Raw genomic sequence first — 9,318 nt, 5'->3', positions numbered from 1 at the left:
CACTAGTATCCCATCCGAATGACAGGACCATTCATATCTCAAACCTCAACATCATGCAATATACTCATGTAACAAACCTGCACATGTATCCCCTGAATCAAAGATAAAAGTTGAAATTATTTTTTAGAAGAGGGGATGTTACCACTGATATGACAGAAATAAAAAGGATTATAAGAAAATACTATGAACATTGTATTCCAACAAATTAGATGCCCTAATGTATTGAAAAAAATTCCTACAAACATACAAGCTACCAAAACTGACTCAAGAATAAATAGAAAATCTGCATAGACTTATAACAAGTATGATATTTGACAATAGTGCCAAACCATTCAAAGTGAAACGGCTTCGTCTAGGGAAATACCTGTGGTTAGCTGTCTCACGCTGATGATTAACGACATGGACACACACGTGGAGTGGGTTAAGGAGCAAAAAGTTTAACAGACAAAAAGGAAGAGAGACAGAATAAGCTTCCTCATGCTGAGAAAGCAGGTCGCCGGAGAGAGGGTTTCCGGGTTTGGGGCAAAACGTGATCAATTTTGTACGGAGGCTTGAGGAGGCGGTGATTGATTTACATAGGGCCCAGGGGATTGGTTTGACCAGTTGTTCCATTTACACAGCCCATGAAAAGACTGGCCCTCCAACCCTAATATTTTATTATGCAATTGTGGCTTCTATCTGACTGTTGCCATGACACCTGCACATGTGACTTTACCCCGCTGGTGCCATGACACCCACACACGTGGTCACAAAGAAAAGGGAGCGAGAATCGCCATATTGAATGTGCCTGGCTTCCAGGTACAGCTGCTGGTATTCAATATGAAAGCTAGCTTGCATAGCTATGCTTGCAGCTTGACGTTTCAGGCCGCTTTCTGTTAGAAAAGAAATGGTTTGGGGGTCGCTTTTTATCAATGGAAAATTCCACCAAGAACTCTTTACCCTTTATAATTGCCTAAAATAATTTTTAATAACTGCTGTATTTAAAGGATATGTGTACCGAAACTAAGCCAAAACACAACTTTAATAGGCCTAAGGTCTGTGTGTTTGCTTCTAGACAAAATAAATGGGGTACAGAACAAATAAAAAGGTGTTGATGGGGAGAGAACGGACCATGGTCTTTCACAGAGCATTCTGTGCTTCTGGACTCAGAAAAGCTGTCAGACACCTGGTTATGGCTTATTACAGCTACAGAAAACACATTAAAATCAGTAAAGGAAAAAGGTATCACTTGAAGAGAACAGATATTCACATTTCAAATTAAATACTTCAGGAAATCCAGTTTAAATAATTGAAAGCAAAACTCAAATGCCAAAAGTGGGTAAATATTTAGTCATATTTTCTTTTAAGTTTCTTTAGATTAATTGTTGTTATTATTGTTGCTGCTGTTGAATATCCATTGCCTTCCTATCCTTAACACTACAGGAACACAAATATGTCATCGTAGATATATTAGCGTAAGGCATTCCCTACTCTTCTAACCAATTCTGAACTCTTAACCGTGTGATTTCAAATAAAAAATTTTCCCAGGATATGCTCGGTAGTAAAGATACAAATAGGTTTGTAACAATGACATTTGGGGAAATTTATCAGGGCTTTACATGTATTTACAGAATAGAAACAGGCAGAGAACGCTTAAGGGCACTAATCCTATTTGTGAAGACTCTACCCTCATGACCTAATTGAAAGGAGCTGGGCACATTCCTCAGCCCCGGGCTCAAAACTCCCTGAGCCTAGCACAGACACATCCCATCCTCCCATCCCACCACCATATATCTCTCAAACTCCCTGAGCCCAGTATAAACACCACCTGGAAAGTCTCCGATAAGGAGACAGCCGTTCAAGGTTACTGAAAGCGCGGGAGCCAAAAGAATTTCTTTGTTCCCCTGCAACTTTCGGGCTATAAAAAGCAAACGCTCGCATTGTTCAGGGCCCTCTTGTATACTGTGTAAAGGAGGGACCAAGTTCGAACTTGTAGTAAAGATCCTTGCCGCTTGGCTTTGACTCTGGACTCTGGTGGTCTTCTTTGGGGAACAAACAGTCTGGGCATAACATAATAACCTACCAAAGGCCCCACCTTCTAATACAATCACATTAGGGGTCAGGATTTCAACATATGAATTTGCGGGGGGACACAAACATTGAGTCCATAGCACTGTCATATACTAGTGTTCTGTAGCAGATTAGCAAATTTATGAACACACAATTTCTAGAGGAATATACTTCCTCATTGTATAATTTTTCATGTTTATTAACAGAACCAGATGTATTTAGCTTCACTATATCATATAAAAATAAAACACCAGGCCAGGCATGGTGGCTCAATCCTGTAATCCCAACACTTTGAGAGGCTAAGGTGGGCGGATCATGAGATCAGGAGATTGAGACCATCCTGGCTAACACAGTGAAACCCTATCTCTACTAAAAATACAAAAAAGTAGCCAGGCATGGTGGCACGCACCTATAGTCCCAGCTACTCAGGAGGCTGAGGCAGGAGAATCACTTGAAACCAGGAGGTGGAGGTTGCAGTGAGCTGAGATCGCGCCACTGCACTCCAGCCTGGGCGACAGAGGGAGACTCCATCTAAAAAAATAAAATAAAATAAAACCCCAAAAGCATATGAACTTAAAACTTAGGTTCAGTAGTTAGTGTTTAAGTGGTTTATCTTACTTAGAAAAGATCTAGATTCTTATTTTAGGCAAACATAACATTAAACAAGGCTAGCCATCATTTGAAGTTATTTCCCTATTAACTATTTTTACAGCATGTCCATGTTTGGCATCACAAAAGCAAAAACCTAAAATGTTAAATGCATGAGTTCATTGTTTTACTACTGTGCTTGACACATGTGAGGTAATGGATATCAGACAATTCATTTTTACCTGCATCTTTACTTGTACATTTGTTCTTAGCTTGGATTTTATTATTATTATTATTATTATTATTATTATTATTATTTCAGAGACAGTCTCACTCTGTCCCCGGGGCTGGAGTGCAGTGGCACCTTCTCAGGTTACATACATATTTGTTCCATACACATGTGTCAAGACAGCCTTCATAAATATTTATGACCCCTCCTGTATGTCTTAACCAAAAGATGTGGAAAATATAAACTAAAAAAAAAAAAAAAAAAAAAAAAAAAACTTCAATTTGTGTATTGAGTCCACCTGTCATCATATCCCCACAGGAACTCTGGATACAACTGACAGTGGGGACGGGGCATGATAAGTAATTAAGACTGAATGCTACATATTATCCCAGATAATTCAGAAAATGTCTTGTTAGCTCTGCAAAACATGAACCAACAAATCAAAACTATATCTGACCCCACATTATCGCTAGCTCAATAGTTAGCATCCTGGTTCAGGTCAGAACCGTCCTGGCGTCTAAAGCTCCTTATAACTTTGGCCCTGGTTGCAGGGATAGGCATATTTCTTTCCTGTGGATTTTACTGCTGTTGCACCTTCTGTATGGAAATGCAAGACAGGTTTTCCCAAGAGACTTTCCTGGCCTCGCACCATAATGCTCCAGCAAACATTGTCTGTGAACCCCAGTATTTGTGAATATTTCCAACTCCAATGGATCAGTTCCATTCTGATACCCTATAACTCCTCCCACTTTCAGCAGTAAGTAGCCAGAATAAAAACAATGCCCAAATGCCATGAAAATGGAATAGAATTTGACAGTGGGGAGTCGTAACCAAGTACCTCATTTTCTTTAAAAGAATTATTTTTAACCTTTTTTTCTTGTTCCCTCACCTCTTACTTTGCTCTTTAGGAATACAATTATAAACTTTACCTTCTTTCCAACAGGCACTCCCTGTGAAGCAGGAGAATAGGGGCTGGAGGCAGGAAACCTAAAGCTGTTTCACGCTGACTTCCTAGAACTAAATTGAAAGGAAAACCTTAACTTTCCACACCTAAGTAACAAAAGGACCAGAGGCTACTGCCTTTGCAAACCCCCACCCTTCCTTCATGGCAGATGGGAAATTGAAAGTACCTCTGATTGGTTGATTTTGGCAACCAATCAGAATTTTGTATAGGAGTGTAACTTTATAACTTTAGTTCAACTCAATCTGATTGATTGCCAGCCAGGTCTTCGTTTGCATAGAAGTACAACTTCGTGACTTCACTTTAGCCTCTGATTGGTTGCTTTCTGCAACCACCAGATGTTTGCATAGGAATGTGACCTTTGTAAGTTCACTTCAGCCTCTGATTGGTTGCTTTCCACAACCATTCAGACTGATTGCAGGCCACCACTTTATTTACATGAGGTGAGCACCAAGTGGCCAATGGGAAACCTCTAGGGGGTATTTGAACCCAGGAAGATTCTGTATCTGGGCCCTTGAGCCACTGCTCAGGCCTGCTGCCCCCCTGTGGAGTGTACTTTCGATTTCAGTAAATCTCTGCTTTTGTTGCTTCACTCTTTCCTTGCTTTTCTTTGTGCATTTTGTCCAATTCTTTGTTCAAAACGCCAAGAACCTGGACACCCTCCACCAGTAACACCTAGACTGAAAGCTTATCTAAATATATGTTTGCTTAGAAGTGTCAGGGACCAAATCTCAAAACAAAACAGGCACTCTCTGGAATTCCCCACCAGGAGATTGTCTCAAGACAACAATTAATTCACAATCCAATTGCATCCATGATGGTGCAGACCAGACCATCACATGGCATCACTCAATATAAGTCATCCAAGTGAGTTACGTAGACCCCGCACCTCCTCGCCCCTCCTCCATGCCATTCACACCAACTTTCCCTTTTTAAGCCCTTGCTTTCTGCCCTGAAAGTTAAAGCAGTTCCCTTAAGGCAGGAGCCTATTGTTTCCCCACTGCTAAGCTCTGGAATAAAAGTCACTTTCTTTTTACCACCCTCGTCCTTGTTATTCAATTTTGCAAGCAATGAGCAGCTGAGCTTGCATTTGGTTACAGTAAGAGGAGGAAAGAGGAGAGAAACCAATGGGAAGAGAGAAGTCTTAGGGACACCAGTTTGGGGAGATCATAAGTTTCCCAAAAAGACCAGTGAAGTTCCAAATTATCCTCAGCAAAATCACGTCAACAAGAAGGAGTTGGACAGTGTAGGTGGAGCATATAGTCAGTAGGAATTCAAGAATGGTGTTTCAGTTGACTCAGAAGTTCCCATGGGAAAAACAGGATCAAATAGAACAGAGAGACCTCACAAAATAATAAGGAAAAAAATTTCCAGCTTGGGCAACATAGTGAGACCCTGTCTCTACAAAAAAAAAAAAAAAAAATTAAAATTAGCCAGGCATGGTGGCGTGTGCCTGTACTCCTAGCTACTCAGGGGTGCTGAGGTGGGAGGATTGCTTAAGCCTGGGAGGCTAAGGCTGCAGTGAGCCATGATCACACCACTGCGCTCCAGCCTGGCCAACAGAGGAAGACCCTGTCTCAAAAAAAAAAAATTTCCAGCCCAAAGAATCAATGAATAATTCCCACTCAAAATAGAAAGCCAGAAAGAAAAACTTCCAGCCCAGGGAGCCAGACTAATCCCCACTCAAGACAGAGATCCAGGAAGGAGACCGTCCAGCCTAGGAGACACCTTTCAAAAGAAGCCTAGTACTCTAACCTGCTTCAGAGAGTATACTCAGAATCTTAAGAATCAAATCAGTCCTTACCAGCTTTAACAGAAGTTTGCCTGGAACAATGGTTCAAAAGTCTGACTTAGCAGTGGATCCCAAATCCATCAGTCAGGAGTGAAGGAAAGGGCTTAAAAGGTGCACGTTTGAGGTCCGCAGTGATAGGTCCAGGAGTCCAGTGATGAATCTGATCCTATAAAAGTCACAGCATCATTACTGTTCAACTTTTTTTTTAAACGACACGTGTTAAAGATGGTGAGAAAGACTGTGTTCAAGGGGGAAATATCAAGATAAGTATAGGAACCACTGCAACGGCATCTTACAATGGGGCAGATAGATTTAGATCAGCTAAAATAGTGTAAGCAAGTGGGAATTTAGAGCCAAGGAACAAGGTGGGAGTCAATGGACGGAAATTGACTAAGAGGAAACATCAGGCATAATGGAAGATTTGGGCTAAACCGACCTAACAGAATTTTTACTGAAGGCAGCCCAGGGTGATCAAACATCACCTGGGACATGATAGAGGATGAGGAACCAGATAAGATATTGAGAGTGGTTGGATACAGGGAATGGCTAAATAGACTTAGCAGGACTTAGCAATTTCCTTGCTGAAACTGGACAGTGCAGAGACAAACTCAGAAATCCAAAAATGCAGGCCTAGTTGAAAAAGAGCTCAAGGGAACCTGAGTAGAATTTGGTCAATAAGAGAATCTTTGTCAGCACTAGAATTCTGGGATGAAAAAAACAGAGGTCCTTCCTTCCAGGAGCTCAGTGTAGTGGGGAATAAAAACATGCTCTCTAATCCCAGCTGCTTGGGAGGCTGAGGTGAGAAGATCGCTTGAGGCCAGGAGTTCCAGACCAGCTTGGGCAAGGTAGCAAGACCTCATCACTAAAAAATATACATTTTTATTACATAATATATATAATATATAATATATTAATATATTAACATATATAATATATAACATATATATTACATATATTTCTAATGATAACATAAGACAAGGAAATTCCAGTGAGTATGAGGTGTTTGGCCATGTGTGCTCCAGCAGGAGGTGAAAGGTAGAGGAAGGAGACCAGGGCACCTTGTGAAGGGACGTGATGAAGAGTAAGAATGTAAGTAAGAATGTAAGGGGGTAGGTAGGATATATAAGGGATCCATCAGCTAGCTGGATTGAACGGGTGAAAACGCAAGGCAGGCAGAGAGGAAATGTGAATAGTCAGAAGATATCAGGGACTCTGCAGGCAGGTGAGCTCACTCACTTCTCCTCCTCTCTTTGTTGAGAAGGCCAGGCCACAGCTTGTCACACCCATAGGGGTGTGGGTAGCTGTTATTGGCAGACCAGAAGGCAGAAACTAATGGGATGCCATGTGGGGCAGAGGGCCACCCTAGAAAGCAAGACCACTAGTGTGAGCAGTAGGACTGGTTTCAAGAGCCTTGGTGGAGGCCATCCAGCTGGTGGCTGAGGCCATACCAGTCCCTAGGCCATGGGCAAGACTGAAAGTGAAAGCAGCAGTCCTGCAGGGAGTGGGCAGATTTGCTGGGCTCGGGGCTCTTCCACCAACGTTGACATTTCCTCCAGAGCCCAAGGCCTCCCAGATACCTCACTGCTGCTGTGGGATAAGGGGATAAATAAAAAAGCCAGTAGGGCAACTGGGTCCCTGCCTCCTTCCAGTTCCACATGACATTCAAGTCTAAGCTAAACAGGAGACCTTGTCCTTTCTCTGCCTCATTCCGAAATGACCCAAGGGAAGTCTTACCAAAACACCAAGGCTACAGTCAGTTCTGCTGCTCACTGCACAGAAAGCCAATCACTGAGACAGTGAGTACTGCCAAGGAAGAAGGCTATAATCAGATGCTGCAGCTGAGACGGAAGCTCAGTCTCAAATCCATCCCCCTGACCAACTAAAACTAGGGGTTTAATAGCAGGGAAGAAATTTAACAATGTGTAAGAAAACAGGAACTAGGGAGGGGCAAGGAAGCAATCAAGATGAAAGAGGGGTCTAGCATTTCACTGTCTGGATGTGGTGATCTGGTGAGTTTCAGTTCTTTGATCCCTTTTTTTTTTTGAAAGGCCTGAAGATTGCTTCCTGAGGAAGGAACTCAGATAAAACAAATGTAAGGTTCAAACTTTAAGACCAGAAGGGTTCATTTCTATTTTTATCAAAAGAACAGTCCATGGCAGGGCTCCCCAACCCCTGGGCCACAGAGCAGTACTGGTCTGTGGCCTGTTAGTAAATGGGCTGAGCAGCAGCAGGTGAATAGCAGGCGAACAAACATTACTGCCTGAGCTCTGCCTCCTGTCGGATCAGTGGTGGCATTTTATTGTCATAGGAGTGCGAACCCTACTGTAAACCGCGCATGTGAGGGATCTAGGTTGCACGCTCCTTATGAGAATCTAACTAATGCCTGACGATCTGAGGTGGAACAGTTTCATCCCGAAACCATTGCCCCGCCCACCAAGTCCATGGAAAAATTGTCTTCCACGAAACCAGTCCCTGGTGCCAATAAGGCTGGGGACCACTGGTCTATAGAACTGTCGGGTCAGTTTCAGAAGGACCACCGGCCACAAGACATATTTCACTGAGCAGCTGTTTCAACAATACAGTCAGTTCAGTCTGTGTTTCATGTGTGTTTATATCAGGTATTATATAGAGCACACTGTCATACATATCTATATAGATAATATATATATGAGTGTATATAATATATGCATCTGTATAATTATAGAGATGGCTCAAATCAAAGTACCTAATGTTTTCCTTAATCTCTCCTAAGTGGAAAGAAAAATATAAACGGGATGAATGGATGGGGAAAAAAGGACAAAGTATTCAAAGCATTTCCTACGAAAATGACAATATGTTTATATGAGAGTTGCAATAAAAATACGGAGTGCTGAGTCAAACCACTGATAAACAACAAATATTTCTGGATAACTGTGTCTCATGCAATATTTGGGACATACTCTATACAAAAATATTTGTTGTTTATTTGAAACTCAAATATGAGTGTCCTGCAGTTTACCTGACAATGCAAGATTATTTCCTATACTTCAACATCAACAAGATTTGATTGCATTTAAATGTTTCTGTCCATTTGTTCTTCTATGTAATACTTTTAAAATAATTAGCATAAAAATTCAATCAATTCATAGAAGTCCAAAGCAAAAAAAAAAAAAAAAAAAAAAACAAATCTACTGACATCTCATGAGGAAGAAAGGATCAGGATTGACATTAATGAACCCTCTCACAGAGACCACTCCACACACAAAAACAAAGAAGGATGGGTGAATGGATGCAGAGAGAATTTAATAAGACTGAAATGATGCCATACATGCTTTTAAAAAATAAAAGTATTAAATTTTAAATTTTACTTCAATATAAGAGAAGAAAAAGAACAAAACGGAGATTGAAAGAACTGCTGAACTTCAGGAAGTTTTACTTGATCACAAATAGATACTAGTTTTATAAAATTCCCTTTTTCTTCTCAAGGGTGCCCTGCCCTTCCAGCCTGGTACCTTGCCCCTTGAGGCATAATATTTCTGAAAACTGTCCAAAGGACCTGCATATTGTTAAGAAGAGCTGCAAAATGTACCAGAGAGAAAGATCAGGTGAGCTGGTGCCTGATTCATTACTGTGAGGTCTCCTCTCTCGGACACTTGTGAAGTCTTAGTCATCAGTGCTCTGAACCTTAAGATCAGAACCAAATAAAGAGAATAAAAGATA

Source organism: Theropithecus gelada, chromosome X (genome assembly GCF_003255815.1).
Source record: "Theropithecus gelada isolate Dixy chromosome X, Tgel_1.0, whole genome shotgun sequence".
Taxonomy (NCBI): domain Eukaryota; kingdom Metazoa; phylum Chordata; class Mammalia; order Primates; family Cercopithecidae; genus Theropithecus; species Theropithecus gelada.
This window is presented reverse-complemented; position numbering follows the sequence as displayed.